Source organism: Lissotriton vulgaris, chromosome 8 (assembly GCF_964263255.1).
Source record: "Lissotriton vulgaris chromosome 8, aLisVul1.2, whole genome shotgun sequence".
NCBI classification, from domain to species: Eukaryota; Metazoa; Chordata; class Amphibia; order Caudata; family Salamandridae; genus Lissotriton; species Lissotriton vulgaris.
The window spans coordinates 607,763,411-607,790,627 of NC_141696.1; positions in this window are offsets into that span (position 1 = coordinate 607,763,411).

Genomic DNA, 27,217 nt, shown 5'->3' on the forward strand with positions numbered 1-27,217 from the left:
GTCGTACTGGGATAGTGTTCTAGGGTAGTGCAGTGGTCTTTATGTGGTGTAGGGGTCATGCTAGGGATAGTGTTTTAGGGTTTAAGGTAGTGCAGTGGTGTTTACGTAGTGTAGGGGGTTGTGCTGGGATAGTGTTCTAGGTTAGTGCAGTGGTGTTTGGGTAGTGTAGGAGGTTGTGCTGGGGTAAGTTTAAGGTTTAGGGTAGTGCAATGGTATTTGGGTAGTGTAGAGGGTTATCCTGAGGTAACGTTTTAGTGTTTAGGATAGTGCAATGGTGTTTGTGTAATGTAGGGGGTCTTGCTGTGATACTGTTTTAAGGTAGTGCAGTAGTGTTAGAGTAGTGTAGGGTATCATGTTGGTGTAGATTTAAGGTTTAGGATATTGCAATGGTGTTTGGGTAGTGTAGGGGTCGTGCAGGGGTAATGTTTTAGGGTTTAGGATAGTGCAGTGGTGAATGGGTAGTGTGGGGGTGTCGTGCTGGGAGTAGATTTGGAGTTTAGAATAGTGCAGTGGAGTTTTGGTAGTGTAGGGGTCATGCTGGGGTAGTATTTTAGATTTAGGGTAGTGCAGTGGTGAACGGGTAGTGTAGGAGGTCGGGCTGGAGTAGATTTAAGGTTTACAGTACTGCAATGGTGTTTAGGTAGTGTAGGGGATCATGCTGAGGTAGTGTTTTTTGGTTTAGGGTAGTGCAGTGGTGAAAGGGTAGTGTATGAAGTCATGCTGGGGGTAGTTTAGGGTAGTGCAGTGGTTTTTATGTAGTATAGGGGATCATGCTGAAGTACTCTTTTAGGGTAGTACAGTGGTGTTTGGGTAGTTTAAGGGGTCATGCTGGGGTAACTTTAAGGTTTAGGGTAGTGCAATGGTATTTGGGTAGTGTAGGGGGTCGTGCTGGGGTAGTATTCTAGAGTTTAGGGTAGTGCAGTGGTGTTTGTGTAGCATACGGGGTCATACTCTGATAGCGTTTTAGGGTAGTGCAATAGTGTTTGAGTAGTGTAGGGTATCATGCTGGGATAGATTTAAGGTTTAGGGTAGTTCAATGGTGTTTGAGTAGTGTAGGGGGTCGTGCTCAGGTACTGTTTAGGGTTTAGAGTAGTGCAGTAGTGTTTATGTAGTGTAGGGGTCATACTTGGGATAGATTTAGAGTTTAGGGTAGTCCACTGGTGTTTGTGTAGTATAGGGGGTCGTACTGAGCTACTGTTTTAGGGTAGTACAATGGACTTTGGGTAGTGCAAGGGGTCGTGCTAGGGTAGGTTTAGGGTAGTGCAATAGTTTTTGGGTAGTGTAGGGGGTCGTGCTTGGGTAGTGTTTTAGGGTTTAGGGCAGAGCAGTGATATTTAGGTAGTGTATGGAGTTGTGCTGGGGTAGTGTTTTAGGGGTTAGGGTAGTGCAGTGGTATTTAGGTAGTGTAAGGGGTCATGATGGAGGTAGTGTCACTGCAAGAGTACATGTACTTATATGTCTGCAAACATATCAAACAACCAAATTATTCTATCTCAATGTTCCCAAATGGACACTGACTCACAGTGTTATTCTAGACAAATAACACTATTTCTTATAAATGGAGTGTATAGATACTAACTGGGAAAATGTAAGACTATACACATTGCACAAAATGTTCTACTACACATTAGTATAGAGTGCTCCTATCAGAACGATTCCTAAATGTACAGAAGACTCATTGTGTGATTTTAGACAAACAACACTATTCCTTGCATTTTACCAAAACACATTTCATAGTCTAGAATGAGTACTGCATTTTACTGTAGAAACTTGACTCATTTTGCAAATACATAAAAAACGACTGATTTCTAATTCTACCAGAACATGAGAACAGCATAGTTATCTGTCTGCAAAAACATGAAATACACAAATGCTTGTCTCAGAATGGTTTCTAAATGCGCACACACTCACAATACAATTCAGCAGAAAAAAAAATACTCCCTGCACTTTAGCAGGAGAAAAACATTAGTCTGATTAAAATCAAAATGCACCACATACATCCCCTCACAAATTAATAACTCACCTTTCAAATAGTTTTGTACATTAATAAGTATGTCAGTCACACACCAGATTTTCGTATACAGAATATCTCTTCTGTACACCTCTCACCAGAATCAAAGAATGGCAAAGTTTCCCTCTCATTTTGAACACATATACACCTGACCATCAAATCACATTGCTTCCCACATTAATTCAAAAGCAAACACACATTGCTATTGGTTAAACATTTGAACCCTTTCCAATTGACATAAATTTGAACACTACCCCCAATCTGCCTTCTGCCTGTTACCATAGAAACAGTTCCTGGAACACTTAACTGAGCACACAGGTCAAAAGTTCATCACACAATGTTGCTAATCAAAACAGCAAGTGTGCTTGACTTTTCACCATATCAGCTTATCCTATGTAATGTTCCTTTCAATCAGATTTTGTTAACCAATAAAAAACAGAAACATGCACCCTACTTCTCAGTGTAGAAAGTAGTCAAACAACCAATGATTTCTTTTCTTTTTTCAAAACTGCATCTTAACCACCATCTTAGAAAAATGTTAGTTTTCAAACTGTCATTTCATTTACAGAGACCATCTGAGTGCATCCAGACATCCCTTCAAGATGCTTAGAGCGTGGATTGTGAAACACAGCTATATTTTCTGGAGCCAAGGAATTCACAAAGACCTAGGTTTACCAAATGTAGACATTAAATGGATTGGACAGAGAGGGTTAAAGTGGCAGCAATTGATGCCATTGGTTAAATCCTTTTTGCATCTCTAACACCCTGACCTCATAATTGTGCACTGTGGTGGCAATGACCTAGGCACTTTGACTGGGGTAGGTCTGGAAATGTTTATGAAGGACACCTTTGGAGAAATGATATCACTTTTCCCCAAAACTGCCTTTGTCTCGGGGGGAGCATGCCGGCCGGAAGCTAATGGCTGTGGCCGAGCTCCTCTAGTGTGTAATGCCTAATCTCGCCAGGAGATACAGCGGGCACTTCTGAGATGATTTTTCTTTCAAAATAAGCAAATGCTGGACCCCCGGCTCCATTATCTTTACCTTGACTCCGGAGCACTTTTTTCTTTGAAGATATATTGACGGCTCTGTGCGGCGCCTTTTCTGAGGTCTGATGGTGTGCGATGATAAGGGAGGAGCAGTCCTGGAACCTTTGAGGCTCCAATTCGTGTGCGCGGGGTCTTCCTCTGTGATGGCTGCACCCTCCAGTATGCCTCGAGGTGTGGCAGGCCGACGCGAGTAGCCGTCCGGGAGAACAACTTGGAGAGCGCTCAGGAGGCTGGAAACAGCGTACGGTATCTATGTAGGAGCGCTTCTGGCGTTTTTCTGAGCAAGGGAGGAGGTAAGGTCTCGGAATATTTTATTGGTTACTTATTGGACCCTCTAATTGTTTTGCCTGCCTCTCCCCTCAGTGTGCCCAACAAGGATGTAACTGTTCAGAAGGTTAATACAGCTGGCGCTGAAGGTGCCAATCTGGGAGCTCTCTATGAGCCTTATGCATCGCGGAGTGGGGCTGAAGTTTTGGTTCGGTCTGTGCTTTTTTGGGAGGGCTATAAGAACTGCATGGAGAAGTGTGGGAGCAGTGTTCGCTATAGCACCCCTCACTGTGCGACTGTAAAACAAACTTCAGAGTCTCCCATCTGTCGCTATACCTTGCGCAATAGGGCTTCTAACCTTATCTCGGATCTGCCTAAACCTCCCTCCGTTTCTCCCTCAAATACAGAAGTTAAGGCTACCGTTAGACAGGATAAAGGGAGAGTTATTGCAGAGAGTACATCCCCCCCGGTAGGGGAAGGGGTAGGGGGAAAGCCGAAAGGGGCCTGTCTTCTAAACTTAGAATAACACCATCATTGAAGATATACTATAAGGTGTTATCCTCCGATAGGGGGCAGAATAGAAAACCCACTATGGCTTCTACTACTGGCCCCTATGCATCTATAGAAAACCGTCAACCTTCTATTAGACTCTCTATCAGCGTAACAGGTGAGGCGGATACACCTTCGTGCCAGCAGGTGGTTGCCCACCCATCAGTGGAGTTATCTAATAGTTTTTCTGCATTAGACAACCATAAAAATGTCTCTGGTACCCTTTCTGGTAAGGAGAAAGTGGATGTTTTAACTTTCACATCTGGGACTCTGTCAGCTGGATCACCTACTCCTCCCTTGCCTCCGACTATGATTCCCCTTGGGTCATTGGCTGATATCCTTTTAAGTCTAAAGGAGGATATCGGGAGAAGACTTTTGACTTCAGAGGCTAATCAAGCTGCTATTCAGGCCTCAGGTATTGAGGTATTGGCGCAGAAAATAGAAGAGGTCTCGCAGAGAACGGATGTTCTTGAGTTAGAGATTCCTAAGATTAAGGATGCCTTACACTCCTGCTCAGTTACGATGGACAAATTGGTACAAGAAAACAGGGCACTTAATGATGATATAGAGCGTTTGGAAAACCACTCAAGAAAAAAAACGTAAAAATATTATTAAATATTCCTGAAGATCTGGAGGGGGATGATATAAAAAATGTTGTGATCTCCCTTTTAAAGGTAACCATCCTAAAAGATTTGCCGGAATTGGATCTGGTCTCTGACATCCAAAGGGTTCACCGTTCACAAGAGGAACCCAGAAAAGCAACAGCCAAGAAAAATTCTAGTCAATTTCCTTACATACGCTACTAAGGAAAAAATTCTATCCTTACCCTTGAAAGCCGGTCAGGTTAAGAGTAATTATTTTTCCAGTCCACTCTCATTCTCCATCCGGTCCGATGTCTCCCATATCACTGCAAAAAAACAGTGAGAGCTGGGCAAAAGAATGGTAATCTTAAATTCATTAGGGGCCAAGACCCAGTTGAGGTTTCCTGAATCCCTCCGGACCATGTGGAACAATCCTATGTATAACCTGTGCCAAATAGAGGAAGTTGGTGCCCTAATAGAAAAAATAAGAAGTGGAAGTGGGGTATAACTGGAATGGGGGGGGGTAAAGGCATCTATCTGATCTAAAAGAAAATATTTAAAAAAACATTTTCTTTCTCTATATATTTTTTTCTTGTTTAGTAAGTGTACAGTTGAGTGCAGCTGGTGCCCTGGCGGGATTGTGCCCCTTCTATACTGGGTTGTCTTGTTATGGTCACGTTCAGGGGTCCTCGTCCAAAGGGCTTATGCTCAGAGGAGAAAGGAGGGTTCCCCAGAGTAGCGAGGGGCTGTTGGGGTCACTGGGGGGGAAGGGGAGGAGGGTGTTAGGAGGAACACAGGTGGGGTTGCAGTGGGAGAAAATATAAAAATTGTCCTCACTCTCAATTGCGTCTCAAGATGTAAGCCACCTCTAGAGTGCTTAATTAAGGTCCGAGTAGTTGGAAAGGTCCGTAAATTATAATGAGTACCAAGACTAGATTTGTCTCGTCGAATGTCAACGGGCTCCGATGCCCACGCAGACAAAGGTTAGTTATGAAATTTCTTGAACAATCTTCAGCTCAGGTCTTTCTCTTGCAAGAGACTCACCTGAGCTGTTTGGAGTGTGAGGCCGTCTTTGGGAAATATTGATGGGTTGAGCATTATTGCTCCTCTGAGCAGACAGCTCATAGTAAGGGGGGTGGTGATTTTAATTAAATCAGGCATTGGAGGCACTATTAAATCAGTCTCAACTGATCAATCTGGAAGATGGATAACAGCACAGTTGGCCATTGGGGGAGCCGATCTTACTATTGTTTCATTTTATGGCCCCAATGTCGATGATCTAGCCTACCTACACAGAGTACAGACCAAATTAATAGAATTCACATCCCCGGTAATAATTGAAGGTGATTTCAATGTCCTCCTTAACCCCCTTCAGGAGAGGTCTAATTATAGCCAATATGCTACTGTCCCCCGTACTCGTCGGGCTATGATCAATATGATTCATGAGCTCTGATTAGTCGATGCTTGGAAGGCTAAAAAGAGCACAGAAAAAGGTTTCATGTTTTTTAGTAAAAAACACAGTCATTCTTCTAGAATCGACTATATCCTTACAGACAGGTCGGTCTGGAGAATCTAGTTGATATTTTTATCCTTCCAAGCATTCTTTTGGACCATGCTCCAATCTCCTTTTCATATTTAGGGAATAAGCCAAGTCCCAATTCTAGGTGGACATTGAAAAGGGCAATGCTGTGTAAACCCGAAATCATCTGCACTCTTAAAATTTCAACAACGGATTATTTTTCTGATAATATTGGTTCAACATCCCCAGACTACGTCTGGGATGTATTTATGGCTTACTTGCGTGGACAGCTACATAGTCTGATATGTTCCAAGAATAGGGAAGAGGCTTTAGAATTTCAGACTTTGGAAAGGGAGATCTCTAAGCTTGAAGGAGACAGATTGAATTGTCATCCTGATAATTTGACGCAGGTCCTTAGTGATCTAGAACGTCTGTGTCTGGATTATAGGGGAAGCTAAATCACCAAGTAAAAGCACAGTGGTTAGCCCATAACATTGAAAACTACGGGCGGAGCCAGGCCGGCGGCCAAGATGGTCGCCCGGGCTCCCGGCTCCGTCGACCTTCTCCCCCTGCTGCTGGATCCAGCTGTCGAGGCGGCGCTGCCGACACATTTCCGGACGTCGGAGTGGGACCTGACCCGCCAAGAGTGACTCCGGAGGTTCTCCGAGCTCGGGGGACGGAGATATGCCTTACCGGTCGGTGTGGCCTACGCGAGTCCCGGAGCCGGGACCTCGCGTGATATTGCTGCCGGCCGCGAGTGGAACAACAACAGCCAGGAAGACCCGGAAAGTGCCGGTCACTCGCCCGGGCACTTTGCCCTGCCCCGAACAGGACCCTAGCTCTCGCTGCTGCGTGCCATCCCCCCATGCCGGACGGACCCCCCCTCCTCCCCCGAATGCTGCCTTGCGAAATGGAGGCTTGTGGCACTGCTCTTTGTCTCCCTGATGAAGCTTGACGCGACCCTCTTGCAGCAAACTGTATCCTGCGCTTCGGGGGATCGGAGCCGGTTGACATATGGCGCTTTGGCATCGCTCGGATGCACTGGGTGGCATGTATGGGACCATCGGTGGGGCAGTTGAGACGGCTACCACATCGTGTGCAACCGGGGGGACGCTCGGATGGTGCATAAGATGGCGGCTTTGGTGTGGGCTCCGGCGGCACTTATGCCGTGGGCCCCGGTTGGTGGCGTCATCCCCATGACTGCGATGCACATCTCAACAGGAGCGTGGTGATCGGATGGCCCCCCGTGTTCTGGTAGCACAATGTGTAGATTGGATTTGCATGGAGATCAGATCCCAGCACATGTGAAGACACGAGTGAGCCTGATGCTGGTATTTTTCCATGTGACTTTGATTCAGTGTTTCCCTCTACAATCTTTGGTAAGGCCCGGATGGGTGTTTCTACACGACCCTACAAGTTCCTGATAAGTGAGAGTTGGTGCGTGGGGACTCCTTGATCGTTACAGAGGGACTCGTCGGAATGGCGCCTGGTCCATGGACACATGGAGTGGTCAGGGATTCCATCGAATGTGAGGCTTGTGGGGACTCATCTGTTGCCCTTTTTCCGATGGCTGACATCGTCATGTGGCCCAGACAACGTGAACTGACTACTCTTTCTGAACCGGACTTTGTCTTGCTGTGCGGGAGGCGGTCGTGGGCGGTGAACAGCTTTTGGAATATGTTGTGTCCTAGTGAACTGCAAGATTTCCTGCCTTTCTCTGGACATCCCTTATTGATGTACTTTTGGTACCTTGATTGCTTGGCTAAGTATTGTACAGACTGGGACACGTCTCTGATTTTGGCCGGGTGGGGCTGGGTTGCAGAATGGTAATTGTTTTCTTCAGCTGCTGAAAGGGGGGGCCATCATCGAGGTTGGGTGACTGGGTGAATTGGCGTGGCGACTGCTGCTCTGTTTCGGTGGGTGTCCTGAATATTCTGCAACAGCGTTGTTATAATTGTAAGCTACGCGGCGGGGGGCCGGGGGCCTGTACTGGGGACCCCCCACTGTATCTTTTTCTTTTCTATTTCCCTTCTCTTCTATATTTTGGGTTTCATACACTGGGCGACAGGCACGCTGCTAAGGGGGAGGCCGTAGCCGTAGGCAGGGGTGCAGGGTGAGGGGTTAGGGGGGTAATACTGTTTTTCCTTTTTCTGTTTCTAGGGCCTCTTTTCTTTCCTTTGTTTCTTTCGGCTTTCTCTTCACTCTTTCTCTTCTTCACTTCTTCTGGGAACCGAGTAACGGGCTGCTCTCTGTACGTCCTAGTGGTATGAATTACAAGGGTGGATGTCTCTAAAAAGTTTTGCGTTACGGCGGGCATACACTGTATTGGTGGGCGAAATGTATAGCTTATGGTTTATCCTGATTAATGTGTGTTAGTGCCACCGTCCTGCATGCAGTAGTCCTGACCGTGTATATCCTGACTTATGAAAACCCCTTGCTTTGGTATTATTTGATTTTGTGGCACCGGATCCTGTTTTTTCTTAAAATTCTAAAAGAAACCTCTTTAATCCTGGTACCAATATGGTACAGACATTATCCTGAGCTACAACGGGGCATTTGGGAGGCGGACTGTTGCATTCTTATGGCTTGACTGATTTGCTTTGACCGCCTCTGAACTACTGGCCGGCTGTGATGGTTTTAGGCCTGTGATTGTAACTGCTTTATGTAACAATAAAGGTTTACCAAAAAAAAAAAACATTGAAAACTACGAGTACGGTGAAAAAGCGGGTGCCCTTTTGGCATGGAAAGCAAGGGCCGACCGGGCCAAGAATAATATCAATGAACTGATCATTGATGAGACTGGAGTGACCTCCTGTAAACAGGAGGACATGCAAAGGTGTCTTCTTTCCATGTTTTCTGAGTTGTATAAAGAGGAGACAACTTCTAGTCCTGGGAGTATCCAAGAGTGGCTGCAAAACAGGGAATTACCAGTATTAACACAGGACAGACTTGTTATTTTAGATGCCCCTATATCGGAAGATGAAATTAAAATCTATATCAAAAAGATTAAGAACAATAAGGCTGCAGGGACGGATGCTCTTCCTGGGGAAATGTATAGGGTCCTCCAGGACGGATTAGCTCCCAGACTATGTGAACTATTCCCTTCAGTGCAGCAAGTGTGCTCAGTGATCCGGTCCGTGTCTTACGGAGAGCAGAGCGCTAGAGAGCAAGGAGAATCAGAGTTCGAGGTGCGGCGGCCAGGCAGCTAGTCGGCTGCTGAAGAATCCTCGCTGAATACTCTGCCGCTGTCGAATACTTTGCTGAGCTGACGGGCTGAGACGCTGAGACGCTGTGCTGTAGCTGTCGTCTGAAGCCCACCCGCCCGCCCGCCAGCCTGCCGAGTCCGAAACCGCCGCATATCGACCGTAGCTGCAGCCGGTGAGATAGAGGCTGGACTACTGCAGCAGTAAGCGGTAAGCGGTACGCCCGTGGATTCCTGTGCCGCGGCGGCGGCGGCGGTGAATTTGGGGAGGAGGAGGAGGAGAACGTTGGGATCACGTCCCCTCACCGCAAGCAAGCAAGGAGCGGTGGGGGGAGAGGGCTAAGAGTGCTAAGAGTGGCTGGAAGTGGGCCATTTTTTTCTGTAAAGCGAACAGCGGGCATTAGCCCGGTATTTCTACTTGCCTGCCTGCACTCCTGGCCTCTCCCAGGCCCCCCCAGTGGCAGCATTCAACCCACTTGCCCCTCCGTTCCATTTGCCGGCCACAACCACAACAGGAGCTAACTATTTGTGGTTACTTGCAAGTTCCGTGGCCGGTCACTGGAGGGAGCCCTCGAGCTGAAGTTGGATTAGAAAACGTTATATACGAAAAGAGACGATCACGAGAGGCACACCACTGGATTACTCTCGTTTTTTTACTAATTACCTGGTAAAACTGTCTTTCAGAAGTGTCAGCTAAAGTCAGAAGTCTCTATACCTTGCAAGATACTCGATACAGCCCGCAAAATCGTAATTGCACCTCGCTATCCTCCCTGACGGCAGCTATTCCTATTAGAGGGGTAGATAGGCTTGGGAGGTGGGGGTGCGCAGGTGGAGTGGGACTGGAGGTGTAGTGGCACAACGGACACCAGGATACCAGGTACCAAGTCACCAAGGTACCAGTCTGCCAGGCTTACCATTTAATAGACCTAGAGAATGAGATCTGGGAAACTGCGTCTCAATATAAGTGCTAGTACAAGAAAAGACGAAGAAGACCGGAACCAGGGCTCTAATAAGTCAAGTAAAAAAAGGAAGAGGATGGCACAACAAAGAGAGAGACTAGTGTCGGCTCCTGAGCTTTCAACTCCTTGCTCAAAACAACGTAATAAAGGGATTCAAAATTTCTTTTCGCCAAAGGACCACATGACGTCAACTTACGGGCGAACGCAGGAACAAGCTCTCCAATCAAGCCCAATCACACCGGCACCATGCGTAAAGGAGAACGTGCAACCCCAACCAAATAGTATAAAGGAGAAGAATAAGGATTCCCAGGACACCCACAGTGAGAGCTGTCCAATTAACAATTCACCTGATAAAAAACAAACCCCTCAGTCTCCAGACAAGCAAAAAAGTAACATTGTCTGCGGTAATCTAATTGTGGCAATAGCCCAAATAAACAAGAACGCCTCTCAACCCCAGGAAAGTGACAAGGAAATAAAGTCCATGGACAAGGGCAAGAAGGAAGAAGTAACACCAAGGAATAAATTGGTGGCGGGTCAAATTGCCGCACAGGAAGACTCATGGCCTACTTCCTTCTCCCTACCTGATGACATAAGCTTGGACATTTAAACAGGAATGGAAAAAATCACCGAACCCCAGTTACAAGTACATATAAAGCCCAGCCAAGGTCCACATGACACCTACAGATCACAAGAACATGTGAAAAACGGACCAGGGTGTAATGGAAGACTGGAATCGACACCCTTGCACTCAAGTGTCGACTCCCACGAACGGGACAAAGACCGAAATAAAAATATAGGATGGACTAATAACATTCTAAACCAGGAATCTCCAATTACGATATCTTCAATGAGCAGGTCAGATGAAGATATAAATGTCCAGGAAACATCGCCCAAAGAAGAAGCCAGGTCTCCATTGAGCAAAACACTATTAAACACCTTAGACCAGGCAATTAAAGCTCTGAATTTCCAGTCGGACAAAATGGACGTTCAAATTGACCTAATAAATCTCATAGCAAGCCATATCTCTGGCATAAACATCAGGCTGGACCACATGGCAACCCTGCTCCAAGGGAGGGCTGATAAGGGTCCCTGTACAGAGACTATCCAACCAAGCTGTGTTTGTGGGAAATTAGTGGATAATATGTCAAATTTACCATTAATACTAAATGACATATTAAGGGCGGTCCAGGCATCAATGGACACAAAACATATCACCAAAACTACGAGCAATATTGAGATAATAAAATCAAATGTGGAATTTGGAAGCCAACACATAGCAATAGATTCTACCCAAAACAGCCATGTAGAGGAAGAAACAAGCAAGCAGTGTAAAGAAAAATCTGACTACGAACAAGGTCAAAAAAAGGAAGCACAACACGCAATAACCCAGTCTAAAATCAAGTTAACAAAAAGACAAAGGAAGCGCGCAAGAAAAGGGAGGGTTCAACTTAAATTCCAACCTTCAACAGATACTCACACCTATCCCATCTTCCATCACACCGCAAATAGGAAAATCAAACCAACACCTGAAGTAACTGTCTCAAAACATATCAACACGTCCCCGGTTCAAACAAACCAGTCAAACGCAGTGAAAGGGACCAGCCTGAGTACAGAATCCTCACCCCTTCAAACCTCCACAAAACCAAGCCAGATACAAGGGATCACACAACTGAAAAATCAGATAAAGAAACAAAAAAAACCTCCAGGAACACAGGAGAAAGACAAAACGCAAGATGAGTCTGATGAAAGGGTCTAATAAAGAAGTCAATGTAAATCAGATAGTAATGATCCACCAGACAGACGAAACGCAATCACTTCAGGTCAAATCAACAAACCAGGAATCAATGCACCAAAATGGCCCAATCTTCGTAGATACTGAACAAAACATAACAGATATATATAATCAAAGTCAATCCATAAAAAGAGCAGACGAAAAGGTACATAAAAGATCACCAATAAAAATAAACTTAAACGAAGATGGACGAACCTGCAGTATTTACCAAACAAACAAACAAATAAGGTGCACACACATACCACAAAATTCGAACTTCGATAAAAATACAGACAGGACTAATGAACCAACCACCTATCTGAAAAGAATGGACGGTACATACGAAGATCTAATAATAAAAACACTAAGCCAAGGGAAAAGAATAATCACAATACAGGAACCAACAAAAAATATAAACCTAGAACAAGAGACACAAGTTAAAATGAGTTCACAATTACAAGCAGAAACAAAAAACAAACTGACATTTATACCGGAATACCAGACATCAGGACCCCAAGATTTTCTTAATAGAGGCAATATAATGAGGCTATTAAGAGAAATCCCAGAATTAAATGACATAGAATCTCAAGATCTTTTGTCAGTAGAATTTAGATGCACCAAAAACATGTCAGAGGTGGAAGAGTCATTAACCACCTGGTCAACCAAAGAAATAGTTGATAGAATATGTGAAAGGAGTTTGTCATTTGAAGCCTGGGGCATTAAACTGAGGCGAGACGATCGGAAAAAATATCCATTTCCACTTTTAAAAAATCTAACTATATGTAAAAAGTCAAAGACAGAGGGGAATAGCCAAAAATCATGTTTAAAAGGAGCGTGTGCGGTATCTCCGCAAAAAAATACACCACAAAGTAGACACGAAATTGCAGTGGCTCAAGGAGGCGCCCATGAACAGGCACTTGACTGGACCTGGGTGGCTTCGGCCTTGAGCAAAAAATGCTCCTAACACGACGAGTCACTTAGAAAAAGACACCACGTTAAACCAACGGATAATAGTTGATAATCAAGTGGAATCCATTGCAGTGAAACCGCATACGATCAGCCTCTGTTCCTGGAATGTCCACGGTTTCAACAGCTTGTGTCACGACCACGAAACTGCAAACTTCTTGGATTAACATGACTTAATACTGCTACAAGAAACCTGGAACCTGCGCCAAATCTCCATCCCGGGATATATCGAATTTCACGTCCTCGCCGAAAAACCTTCTAACTTTGGTCACCCTAGAGGAGGCCTATCGACGTACATCACCCAACAACACAGATGGCATACGGAAAAAGTAGACTCTATGGTAAACTGGATACAAGTAATAAAACTCACGGGAAAGTTGGTCACCGGTTCAGGTTCCTGTAATCTTCTATTGCTTAATGTTTATGTTCATCCGGAAAAGAAGGAGAAAAATGAAAAACTGATTACTTTACTAACTTTGATCAGGGCTTTGCAAATCACTCATGAGGCGTACTCCATGATTACATCAGGTGATTTCAATAGCAATCTAACAAAAGAGGAGAAAACAATGCAAGCTCTTGAAGAACTGGGCCTTTTTATCCTAAATAAGAAAGTCAGTGGGGATAGTGGTATACCTATAACCTTCTTAAGCGGTAACCGAAAGTCATCAATAGACTTCACAATACTGAGTAACAACCTGTTATCAACGGTGAGTGCATTTTCAGTGGAGCAACGTGTGGAAAGTGACCACTTCCCTCTAATTACCAAAATGTTAATGATGGTTACTAAGACGGAAAAACAAAACACCGTCATCCAGTATACTGAAAAATTCAACCTACGTAAACTAAAATGGAGAGGAAAGGATTTAAAACCAACAATGGATAAACTCAAAAATAAACTGCTTAGTTTAATTTTTTATTGCTGCTAATTTCCTCCTGAGGCTTGAGCCGGGAGGCTGCTTTTTAATTGTGTTGCTAAATTTGCTAAATTTGCACTTTATTCCCGTGTGTCCGCTCCCTCCCCCTCGCTCTTGATTTTAAAATTGAAATAAGACAGAACTCCCCTCTACATTAGCGCTGCTCACTTACTGCGCTAGGTCATACTTCTTTAGCGAGATTCCTCTCCTCGACTCGGTCGACTGTCAGACCGGCCTCGGGGGGGACATCTGATTGTCAGGGAAGTCAGGCAGCGGCCATCTTAGTGAGGGCTCGCGCTGCACGTCGCGCTTCGAGCGCTTAAAAACAGGAAACCCGAGCAGGTCCCCTGATTGCTGCTAATTTCCTCCTGAGGCTTGAGCCGGGAGGCTGCTTTTTAATTGTGTTGCTAAATTTGCTAAATTTGCACTTTATTCCCGTGTGTCCGCTCCCTCCCCCTCGCTCTTGATTTTAAAATTGAAATAAGACAGAACTCCCCTCTACATTAGCGCTGCTCACTTACTGCGCTAGGTCATACTTCTTTAGCGAGATTCCTCTCCTCGACTCGGTCGACTGTCAGACCGGCCTCAGGGGGGACATCTGATTGTCAGGGAAGTCAGGCAGCGGCCATCTTAGTGAGGGCTCGCGCTGCACGTCGCGCTTCGAGCGCTTAAAAACAGGAAACCCGAGCAGGTCCCCTGATTGCTGCTAATTTCCTCCTGAGGCTTGAGCCGGGAGGCTGCTTTTTAATTGTGTTGCTAAATTTGCTAAATTTGCACTTTATTCCCGTGTGTCCGCTCCCTCCCCCTCGCTCTTGATTTTAAAATTGAAATAAGACAGAACTCCCCTCTACATTAGCGCTGCTCACTTACTGCGCTAGGTCATACTTCTTTAGAGAGATTCCTCTCCTCGACTCGGTCGACTGTCAGACCGGCCTCAGGGGGGACATCTGATTGTCAGGGAAGTCAGGCAGCGGCCATCTTAGTGAGGGCTCGCGCTGCACGTCGCGCTTCGAGCGCTTAAAAACATACGTCCATGGCTCCGTGCAGCGGACGCGCATTGCGAGCGCGCCGATCGCGCGCCGGAGTCAAGCCTGAGTCCTGCCCGTCTGCGCCCGTCCGCGACCAGACGGGACGCGGGGCAGGGGACTCTGGTCATATTACCATCACGCTGGCATCCGAGACTGCGCCCTCTATTCAGCAATACCGCTACACTCGCGAGATGTTACTCGAAATCGGTAAGACCCCCACCAAATCATGCTATCATTCCATAGACCCCAATGCTCTGTCATCTCAATGCAACTCCTGCAATTTTCGTCTTGTTAATGTCCCCTACCCCAATCATCCGGTACCCAGTCTTAAAGTGATGCTACTTAATTGCAGATCCATGGTCAAGCATAAATTGGAACTTCACGACCTTTTACTAAATCATGACTTTGATGTAATGTTTTTAACAGAAACCTGGCTAGAAGAATCCTCATCCCCAGAAATACTTGAGACAGTCCCGCAGAATTACAGCTTACTAAGAATTGATAGGCCTATACAACGCGGTGGAGGTCTTGCTATGATCTTGAAAAAAGAACTGGAATGCACCCTTACTAACAAGGGCATCACCAATAGCGAAAGTGGTACTTTCACCATTAAAGTGACCCCTGGCATGACCATTACTGGGAATCTCATTTACAGGCCGCCTGGCAATGCCACTCCTTTCTGTAACCAACTTATAGAAACGGCGACGCAACTAGCTATCAAATACAACAACTTTATGATACTAGGCGACCTTAATCTTCATTTCGAAGATTTACATGCTAAGGAAGCTCAACTTCTGAAGACTGCCCTACAAGCCCTGGGTATTACCCTGCTATCCACCTCCCCCACTCATAAACATGGCCATCTTCTCGATCCCATCTTTGCGACCTGGGAAGGTATTGACATACAACCTCCGGTCCCTATCATTTGGTCAGATCACCATATGATCATGTTCAACATACCCAAGACCAGGTCTAAGAATAATGTCCACAAACCCTTGTATGCCAAACGACGCAATTGGAAAAATTATACCCCAGAACGTCTGATTGACAAATTAAACATCCTCCCTCCTCTCCAAGGCCAGTCCCTTCAAGAAACCTGGAATTCATACGAATTATGGCTAAGCAAGGCACTTGATAAAATCGCCCCTTGGACCTGCAAGCCCCCAGCTAGGAGAACAAAATCTGAACCGTGGTTCTCAGAAAAATTAAAGATAGCTAAAGCTCGTTGCAAAGCGATTGAAAGGAAATGGAGAAAGAATTACTCCATGGAACTGAAGGAGACCTACAAACAAGAACTAAGGGCCTACCAGAGACTTATAAGAGAGGAAAAAAGTCACTTTTTCCAAAATAGAATTGAAGAGGCCAAAAATCCTTCTAAAGAACTGTTTCGGATCTACAAGGAACTAACAGACACGTCAAGCCTGGACACGCAGGACACGTTCTCTAATGAACTATGCGAAGAAATTGCAGACTTCTTTGTCAACAAAGTAGAGAAAATTCATGCCACTTTCCCCACCCCCCCCCCCCACATCTGGTACGACAATTCCTCCTCTTTACAAAACCACTCTTACCCATTTTTCCACTCCCGACAAAGAAAAACTGTCCAGCATAATCAACAGTATCCACTCTGGCTCCCCTAATGACGTGTGCCCGTTAGATAAATGCAAAGACATTATGGACATTGCCCTCATGGACCAAATAAGCCAACTTATTACCCTTTCTTTCAAAGAATGCCATGTCCCGGAGGCTTGGAAAAACGCCCAAGTCATTCCCCTGAAAAAAAAACCTAATGTTCCGATCACTCAATTCCAAAATCTCAGGCCAATATCTCTACTGCCTCAATGCGCCAAAATAATAGAGAAAATTGTCAACATCCAACTTATGGCGTTTTTAGAGGAAGGAAACATTCTTCACCCCACTCAATCCGGTTTCCGACCAAATTACTCAACGGAGACAGCTGTCTTGTATTCCACGGAATATATCAGCAAGATGGTGGACGAGGGTGAAACAGCAGCGTTGGTCATGCTTGACTTAAGCGCAGCTTTTGATACTGTGCTTCATGCCACGCTGCTGTCCCGTCTTTCCGATATCGGAGTAAAGGACTGTGCATTGGCGTGGATTAAATCTTTTCTCACCAACAGAACTTTCCAGCTTCATTGCCCACCCTTCAAATCGTCATCTCGGACCGTCAGCCATGGGGTTCCACAGGGCTCTAGCTTGAGCCCTACATTATTCAACATCTATATGGAACCCCTGGCTCAGATCATAGAGAACTTTGGGGTTGGCATTGTTAGCTACGCCGATGACACTCAGCTGATGTTTAGGCTTACTCCTAATACCGAGGAGTACGCCTCAAACTTCTCGGAGTGCATGGCTGCTGTGGCCGTGTGGATGGACAGTAACTGCCTCCGTCTTAATGGAGATAAGACTGAGGTACTAGTGATAGGGAACAAATCCTCCCTATGGTCTCAAGCGTGGTGGCCCACATCTCTCGGCGAATGCCCTCGACCTGTCGAGAAGGTCAAGAACCTTGGGATCATGACCGACTCGGATCTATCAGGAAAATCCCAAGTTAACAAGATCATTGGAAAATGCATTGGCACATTAAGAACTCTCAGAAAAATCATTGACCTGATACCGATCAAAGCCAGGAAAACCATCGTGCATGCCCTTATTACACCTCACCTGGACTACGGGAATGCCCTCCTTCTAGGCATTAACCAAAAACATCTACACCAGCTGCAATGTGTACAAAATGCAGCAGCCCGTTTGGTATTAGGCCTCCCCAAAAGAACTTCTGCCAAAACTGCATTATCCAAACTGCACTGGCTCCCCGTAAAGGAGAGAATAAAATTCAAGAGCCTCTGCTATGCCCATAGGATAGCCCACAACAAGGGTCCCACCTACTTAAGGAGCCTCATGACCATACACCGCCCTACCCGACACCTGAGGTCCTCAGGAATGTCCCTTTTCAAACTCCCCCGCATCCACAGAGCAAAAATCGGTGGTCGCTCCTTTCGTTATCTAGGAGTGAAACACTGGAACGCTCTTCCTACTCATTTAAGAATGGAACCATCGGAAACTCTATTCAGAGCTAATTTGAAAACCTACCTGTTCCCTCAATAACTCTGCCTCGCTTTCTCCCTTTAACTTGATTCTCGGTTGAAATTCTTCAGCAATTAGCGCGGGGATACACAGTCGTGCAGCCATGCGCTCTATAAATGTTTTTATTATTATTATTATTATTAACACCGGAAGTAAAAGAAAACCTGGTAAAAACATGGGAACACCTATGTGAAGCAGTAACAAGAAACCCACCACGAACACATCAAACTTCAATAAGATTCAAAACTGGCAAAAAGCCTTGGTACACAACTACCCTGAGGGAAGAAAAAAGAAAAATTGCACGAGAAGTCCGCAAGCAGGCACTATTGATAAAAAGTGGTAAAAAAACAAACAAATCGGAATTGAAAGCTATGGGAAAGAAATATAAGATCATGCTGAGTAGCGCAAAAACACTGTACCAAGAGGAAATGTGGACTAACCTACTAATCGCTAGCAAACACAAAAATGCCAGAACATTTTGGGGCATTATCAATAAACTGACAAGGGGGAACACCCTAAAACAGGAGGCAGGTATCGGAGAAAGTATATGGACCCAGCATGTCGAAAAGATGTTCAGCGACAGGTCGGAAGGTAAGAAAAGATACTGTAAATTGGAGTGCAAAGTATGCATTAGAAACAGCGAACATGCAGAAAACGTGATAGGAAAACGAGTTAATGCACTAGGAGACAAGCTGAAGCAATCGATGGGTAGTGGAAACGAGAACAATCCTGAACACTCACAGCTCAGCAAATTAGAAAAAACTACCGAATGCCGTGACCGACACCCTAGTAACAACAGCCCAGCTCAAAGATAAGATAATTCGCCTGAAAAAAGAGGGTGCGGCGGGTCCAAACGGGCTTCCAAATGCTATCTTTAAATATTCACCAGAATTTTGGGCAGAATACTTAACTCCACTCTTTAATGCAATCTATAATCAGAACAAACCACCAAGATCCTGGACCGGGAGCATAATTCACCCCATTTTTAAACAAGGTGACCACAACGAGCCAGGGAATTACAGGCTGATATCGCTAATGGATGTCGAGGCAAAACTATATGGATCATGCCTATTATCACTCCTTCAGGACTGGATGGAAGATACGAACATAATACCAATGTTCCAAACTGGTTTCCGGCCAAGGACGGGTACTCTGACAAACTTGACAACCCTGGCGCTCTTGAAAGAAAAAGCTGCAAAAAGGGGAACAAGACTGTATGCTTGCTTTATAGACCTGAGAGCAGCCTTTGATAAAGTGAACAGAGCCCGGCTATGGGAAAAACTAAGATCATGGGGTATCCCGAAGAAGTTATTGGAGGCTATTATAGTCCTGCACAGCAACACCTGGGCTCGAGTAAAACTGGGAGACGGTAGCAGCGTAACGGCCGAAATAAGAACACAACAGGGCCTAAAACAAGGCTGCGTACTGGCCCCAAGTTTATTCAACCTGTACATGGCAGATATAGTCAACCATATGGAGATCGGGGAATGCCATCCACCCCACATGTCAAAAATCCCTATCCCTTTCCTGCAGTATGCAGATGATATTGTTGTTCTGAGCCAAACACCGATAGGGTTGCAAAGATCGATCAACAACCTGACAACTTATTTGGAGCACGAAAGCCTGGAACTGAATAAAGATAAAACTAAAGTTGTTCGCATTGTGGATCCAAAAAAGCAAATACTCAAATGGTATGCAAATAGTTCTCCAATAAAGGAGGAAACATCATACAAATACTTAGGTTTGAAACTGGGGCGAGGTCCGACGAACAAAGAACATAAAACCGAGCTAAAAGCAAAAACACAGTCTTTGATCTATGCATACCGGCAATTACAAAAGAAACTAAGTTGTCCAAATTATACACACCTGCTGAAAGTAATAAAAGCTCAAACCTTACCAACCTTGTCATACGCATTGGCCACCTGGTGTGGCAAAGAAGCAGGACTGCTAAACAGCCTACAAACAAAAGTATACAAGGCAGTCTTAAACCTACCAAATTCGTCGGCTCCGGCGCAGGTCCGTCTAAAATTTGGCCTTCTAAATCAGAAGTTTCGCAGTATGGGAACCTTTGTGAAACTCTGCCACAAAATACGCTTGTCGGAAGCCAACTCATTGGACAATCTGTGCTGGAAAGAAATCGAAACCCAGCAGAAACAGCAAGTTTCAAACAGTTGGGGAGGTTACCTGTCTCAATCCCTAAATTGCATAGGAATTGAAGAAACTTGGGACACGAAGCCAGATAGATCCACCTTTGATAAAATTGTAAACAATGCGGTAAAATGGGAATCCTACCTCGAAGACAAGATAAAGATCGCAAAAAGACGACACGGGTGGACTGTGATTAATTCATATTCCTGGATAAAACCACAGACCTACTTAGAAAGCCACTTTAACAGTTTGTTAAAACAAAGATATATAAAACACCAACTAGGTCTACAGTTCTCAAAGGACTTGCTACCAGCCTGGAAAAATTGTCATACTGACCCCCATTGTCGTCTATGGATACCGAAATGAAACTCTAACGCACTTACTATGTGTGTGTCCGGCACTTAAGGACCTGAGGAGACGACTTTTAAAGAACATTTTTAACAAATTGAACATTCGGACTTGCAGGCAAGCCGTAATTCGATGGCTAGATAGATCATGTCCTATGTTGGCCTGCAGGGGGGTCAAATTTATGATGAAAGCCGAATCTCTCTTACAGCAAGCTGACCTTGGAATTATACCTCCAAACTGAAATGTTTGACACTTACTTTGCCACTTGACAAACAGTTTTAATTGCCAAAAATTTTAAAAAGTGTTTTATGTCTTATGATGGTCTACATGCATTTTTGTAATGATTTTTAATTATTTTATACAATAAAATTGACTTTGACTTTGACTATTCAACTACATTTATAGTCTTGATGGTAGGATACCTAAATCTTGGAAGGAGGCCACGAGTGTCCTTATTTTAAAGCCAGGGAAAGATCCCCTCAAAGCGGATTCCTATAGACCAATCTCCCTGCTTAATGCTGATTATAAGATCTTTATGAGCATTTGAGCGGGGAGATTGGTCAAGATAGTTCCGCTGCTGATAAATGCAGATCAAAAGGGCTTTATCCCAGGGAGGTTTATCCAGGAACAAAAGCTGCTGCTAATAGGTAGCATCGATTTAGCGATGGCACGGAGAGAGCCTTTGGCTGTGGCTGCATTTGACTCAGCCAAGGCGTTTGATCGGGTCAATTGGGTCTTCCTTTGGGAAACCCTAAAAACAATAGGATTTGGCTCGACCTTTATACAGACTCTTATTAGATGCTACGAGGGTGCCTCTGCAGTTATTCTTTTGAATGGCTTGTTGACACCAAGCTTTAACATAACAAGGGAAATGAGGCAGGGGTGTCCCATCTCACCATTATTGTTCGACATATACATCGAGCCTCTTGCTCAAGCCTTGAGCTTGGATGACCAAATCACTCTCTCCCAAGTTTTAAATTACAGGTGTAAGTTAGCCCTATATGCGGACGATCTGCTGGTTTATACCAACAACCCAGCTGAGGTACTCCCAAGGGTGGACGCTACCCTGGAGGAATCTGGTCTGTATTCTGGATATCTTGTCAACTCCTCCAAGACAGAGGTAATGTGCTGGGGTGTAGACAATCGGACTGGAAGGAGTAGTAAGGAAATTAGGTATTTAGGGATAATCATAGTTCAAGATCTAGTTGATATCCCTCTGATAAACCTGAGGAAAGTGGCCAAGGAAATTGACCATTTCTTTTCCAGATGGAAGAATCTACCCCTGACTGTTTATGGCCGGATAAACCTTATCAAGATGGTTATCCTGCCAAAATTGACGTATTTGTTCAGCACTATTCCCCTCGACTTCCCCATTAAGGTTCTGAGTAAAATTCAAGGCAAAATAGGAAGTGTTGAATGGTCTAATAAAAACTCCAGGCTATCCTGGAAGAAGCTGAGACGGAGACTCCTTAAGGGTGGTCTAATCTTTTGCCTTTCAGTTTAAAAACATACGCTCTTTGCTCACTAGCACTGTTGAAACCACCTGGGGGAAGATTCTAAGCGTGATGGCCAGTTTCGAGGGGGGGGGAGTTGGATTTCTCTATACTTTTGGGGCACCAAGGTTCTTTAAGAAGGTTCGTCTAAAAGTCTTAAGAACAGCACTTAATGTGTGGTATAGAGTAAGAGTGAGATGGGGGATTGGTTATTATTCTGACTTTGCTCCCATTTGGGATCATTGCGGGCTGCCTCTATACCTGGAAGACAATCTTACATCCCCTATTAAGAGGGCAGGAATTACGACCTGGTCTGACCTTATATCATCTGATGGAGTTCTTCCTTGGAAGGTCCTAAGATCAAAAATAGGCAGCTCCTTCTCTAAATTTAAATACTTGCAACTGTGCTCCTGGTTTACAGCTGAGAAGGAGCTCATAGGTGGCAACTGGGAAATTGAGTAACGTCTTTAAACTACAAAGCATACAAAAAAGGAGGTTGGGTACTGGTATAGGAGTCTGCTGGATGCTGAAGATGTAGACCTTTCTCCACCTCACCTCGTTTGGAACTCATCCGCCCTGGGTGATATGGCTGTTAACCTGTATGCCTTATCCCTACAGACCCTATATAAGCATGTCAAGCCAGCTTCTCTTAAAAAGAAAAAAAATTTTGTTATCAACAGACTGTATTATACCCCCAAGAAAATAGCAAGATTAGCCCCTTGCTCCTCCCTGAAGTGTCCAAGATGAGAGTTTGCCGAGGCGGATGACATACATATATTCCTTGAATGTGTTTCTTTAAGAGGATTTTGAACAACGTGGAGCGTGCCCTTGAAGTCATCTTTAAAATGAAGCTTAAATTGAACCTAGCATTAGTTATTTTTAGTTTGGATAATGATTTCACAAATTCGCTCTCTAGTGCACAAATGGGTTTATTTTTTTGTTTGATTTTAATCGCCAGGAGGGAGATCTGCAAACTGTCAAAAAACTCTAGGCCCCCGTTGTATGAAAACTGGCTGGGTGATGCATTTGGTATGGCTCGTTTGGACCAGGGACACCGGCTTGGTCCTGTAATTAACGTTAGCGTTTTTTCACTAAAGACACAGAGACTGCTAACGCCTAAGCTGACATGCAGGTTAAATATGCGATAAATGACAAGGTACCTTCACATTATGAGTGGGCTCAGCCACTACTAATAGCGATAATGTGAAAACATATGCACAGTTTTACTCACCATAGTACACCTTAGCATTCATAGGTAAGGTTACAGTGCACTTTGAGAAGAGCACAAGTGCATGACAAACTTTGAATGGCAAACGCATCACTACTGCATTTTAAACAGTTTTTTTCCTTTCTTTGTGTGTTTGTTTTTATATTTCATTACAGATTTTGGTTCCTCCAAATAGGAAGGATTCCTCAGTAACAGGAAGTTACTATTAACTTTCGTTTTTTCACACATTTGTCCTCTTGGTTAGGGTGAGCCTTAGCGCGCTCATACCACCGAGGTTCACACTTTGGTCTTGAAGAATACCTAGCCAATAGCACCATATAGGCAGAAACATGTTGGCCACGCACAGTGAGACATAGTTGATCAATCTATCCAGCTCATTTAACACTCACTCTATTTTTAACCTGTGTCTGGTTGGCCAACGAATAAACTTATTTTTGCACACAATCGAGACATTTTTAACCCACCACACAATCACTTTCACTTGTCACTCTCACTAACCAGCTCCACAGTAATTCTGGCGTTGAAGCACACCGGCGAGGCACTCGGCCTTCCTGGTAGGGCCAGATGATGAAGCATGTCACCAACCAGGTTGGTGAGTGTGGGCTTTCTAAAGGAATCAAGTGTGATTCTCCATGCTTGCTCTTCTCATGAGAAGGCACACTTTTCTGCTGTTTTGATTAGCTTGCAAGATAACTGCATTTTTGACTGCCTATTTAGTAGCAAAATATAGCACTATTTGGTGTTTAGAGGAGTTATGACAACTTTTGGCCATGGTGCCACTGCACCTGCTGTGCATTAAATTATGGCCCTATTGCCCGTAAGGTAACTGCACTTGTGATTGCCTGTTCAGTAGTAAAATGTTGCAATATTTGGTGTTTAGAGGGATTCCTAGAGACTTGGGCATTGGTGTCACTGCACCTGCTGCACCATGGAAATCATGACTCCAGTGCCTGAAAGGTAACTGCACTTGTGACTGCTTATTTAGTATTTAAATATAGCAAGATTTGGTGTTTAGATGAGATCTGACAACTTTTGGCCTGGCGGCACTGCACCTGCTACACCATTAAAATCATGACCCTATTGCTTACTAGATAAATGCACTTGTTACTGTCTTGTTTAGTAACAAAAAGAAGCAATGATCTTGGTTTAGTGGGGTCCGTGGAGCTTTTGGTCCCAGTGCCACTGCACCTGCTGAACCATTCAAATTAAGTCCCTTTTAACTGCAATGTAACTGCAATTATGACTGCCTGTTTAGTAGTCAAATGTAGCAATATTATGTGTTTAGAGGAGTTCTTCATTTCATTTTATTTTCTTTATTCGGATATAGATATATATCCATAAAAGTACAAACAAACAACAACATATGCAGTATTCAGATAAAAATATACATCCATAAAAATACAGACAGGCAGCAACATTTACAGTACAAAATTATCCAGCAGCAGGGAGTATATTAAAAAGTTCCAATTAAAAAGCTGATCCCCCCAGTAATACAACGTGCAAAGAAGAAAACATAGTGAGAAAAGCAATTTCATCAGGATATTAATATTTCATAAAATGAAAACAAAGTGAATGGAGCCAAAACACGGCGGGCACATAGACTTACGAGTACGCACAGCCGCTTTCAAGAAAGAGCCAACCCGAAAAATTAGCTCATCGTCTTCCAAATCAATAACCGTCCCATAAGCTGCCTTATAATCAGTCACAAATCTTTTCTTTAAAAAAGTTATCAGAAACATTTTAGTAAGTATCAGATAAAAACTACAGAATAATAGAAAATGCAGCATAGATTGATTATGTCGGCTCTTGCAAGGACAGGGAAGGGGATCAAGATTAAAATTGTAACCCAATGGAAAACAATGCATAAATTTCATAGTGTCAATCCATAAACGGAAAAGTAAACCCCTTTCCCAGTGGCTAATGGGTTTTAAAAGGTAGCCAGACGGGATATGGGCAATATTCTCAATACGCATGTATCTGGCAACAGACGATTTCTTATATTCTTTATCAAGTCCAGCATTCCTGTAAGATGCGTATAAGGCCATTTCGAGGGATTTTTTTACTGGTATTACCAAGGTCTAAGGTGTTTAGAAATAACTGCTCAAAGTTCACACTGGTTAAACTTTTGTAACCAGAGCCCAGCCTAGGTGTTTCCATCCCCCTATCACATTTAAGACAATCAGATATGATCTCCCTGGTGAGTTGGGCCGCAGGATTTTTCCAGACTCGGAGCCAGAATAATGCCGGATGGGCTTCAATATAGTCTTCAATATATGGCAAATTGAGTTCACAATGGCAGGCATACTGTGAGGAAGAAATAGGGGCGCCCAGGATTATGCAACAGAATCGATTCTCTTCTTCCTGGATGCTGCCGCTGTTAGTAAATCCCCATACTTCTGCGCCATAAGTAGCAGTTGGAATACATTGAAGTTTGAAAATCTTAACAGTAGCAGATACAACCTCAGTATTCCTGGGCTTAGGCAAACCAAGTATAGTATTAGTGGAGATGGAAAATGTTCTTCTACAATAAGCCACAGGGTCAGACCACTGTCAGTTTGATGCAAAAACCAATCCTAAATAAGGGAAAGTGCAAGTGCTTGCAAACTGTTTGAGTCTAGAACACTTGATAAGTTAAACTATTTCTTCGAACCACACGCCATTAAAAAAGATTTTTTTATATTAGTGCATTAGTCCAAGCAGGCCATAACATCAACAAAACCCCGCACCAGAGTGCAGAGAGCTTTTGGGGTGTGGGCTATTAGCACTGCGTCTTCCGCATATCACAGGGCGTGGATTTTATTGCCATTTCTGTAGGGAACATCGTGGGTAAGTGGTACTAATGATTTGTTCAGGTCATTAATATAAAGAATAAATAAGAGAGGGGCCAGGACCACCCCTGCCTGACCCCTCTCTCAACTACAACGTCTTTAGATACCTTACCATCCCTGTTACTACGCACCCTGGCGTGAAGGTCTGTGCAGGTTGGCTAAAAAATGTACAAGGGGCTCGTCCGGACCATAATTTGAAGAATATTCCAAAGCTGTGACCTATTGACAAAGTCAAAGGCCAAGGTAAGATCCATGAAGGCTAAATAAATAGGTGTTTTTTAGCTATGCTACATTTGCCAATGATCAAGTTGAGGTTAAGGCACTGCTCAACAGTGCCAATGTTACTTCTGAACCCCAACTGATAAGGATGTAAAATCTGATCTACCTCTGCCAATACCTTGCTGTCCCTGCTCCTCGTGCCCTCGAGTTGCTACACATGGAGGCCAGCAAGCCCACAGAAGTACCTTGGGTCTTTGTGGGTTAACGCGACACCTATTACGCCAACAGGGCTCCAGCTCAGGCTGTCCCGGAAGTCTCAGCTGCCAGATCTTGCCACTGCGCAATCTGCTGGCTTCCCTCAATCTGCTGAGCCGGAGCGCACGAGGTACAGCTGGTAATGCCCTGGACCGGCACCGCCCGTATTGGGGGCCAGATGCAAGCGCTTCATGAGCACACTTCGGCTCAGTGACTTTCGCCGCCGCAGGGACTGGCAGCGCTCTCGGCTGTGCTCCGCCAACGGTCCACATCTCTGAAGCTCCAAGTCAGCGCCTCTGGGCGGTGCGCGCCGACATAGCTACAGGCCCTGTGACGCAAACTTCCTTCAAATGGTTAGTGTTAGCCATCACAGTGATTAGAGTAGTTCTGACAACTGTTGGGCCTGGTGCTACTGCACCTACTGCACCATTCAAATCATGACCCTAGTGCCAGAAAGATAATTGCACATGGGACTGCCTGTTTAGTAGTTAAACATTGCAATGTTAGGTGCTTAGTGGGTAACTTGAGCATTTGGTCCTGGTGCCACTGCACCTGCGGCTCTATTGCCCTAGTGCTTGCTATATAACTGCACTTATGACTCCCTGTTTAGAGGTAAAACATAGCACTATTTGGTTTTTATTGGAGTTATGACAACGTTTGGCCCCAGTGCCACAGCACCTGCTGCACCATTTAAATCAAGCTCCCTTCAACTGCAAGGTAACTGCAATAGTGACTTCCTGCTGTTTAGTAGTAAAGTATAGCAATATTGGGTCTATAG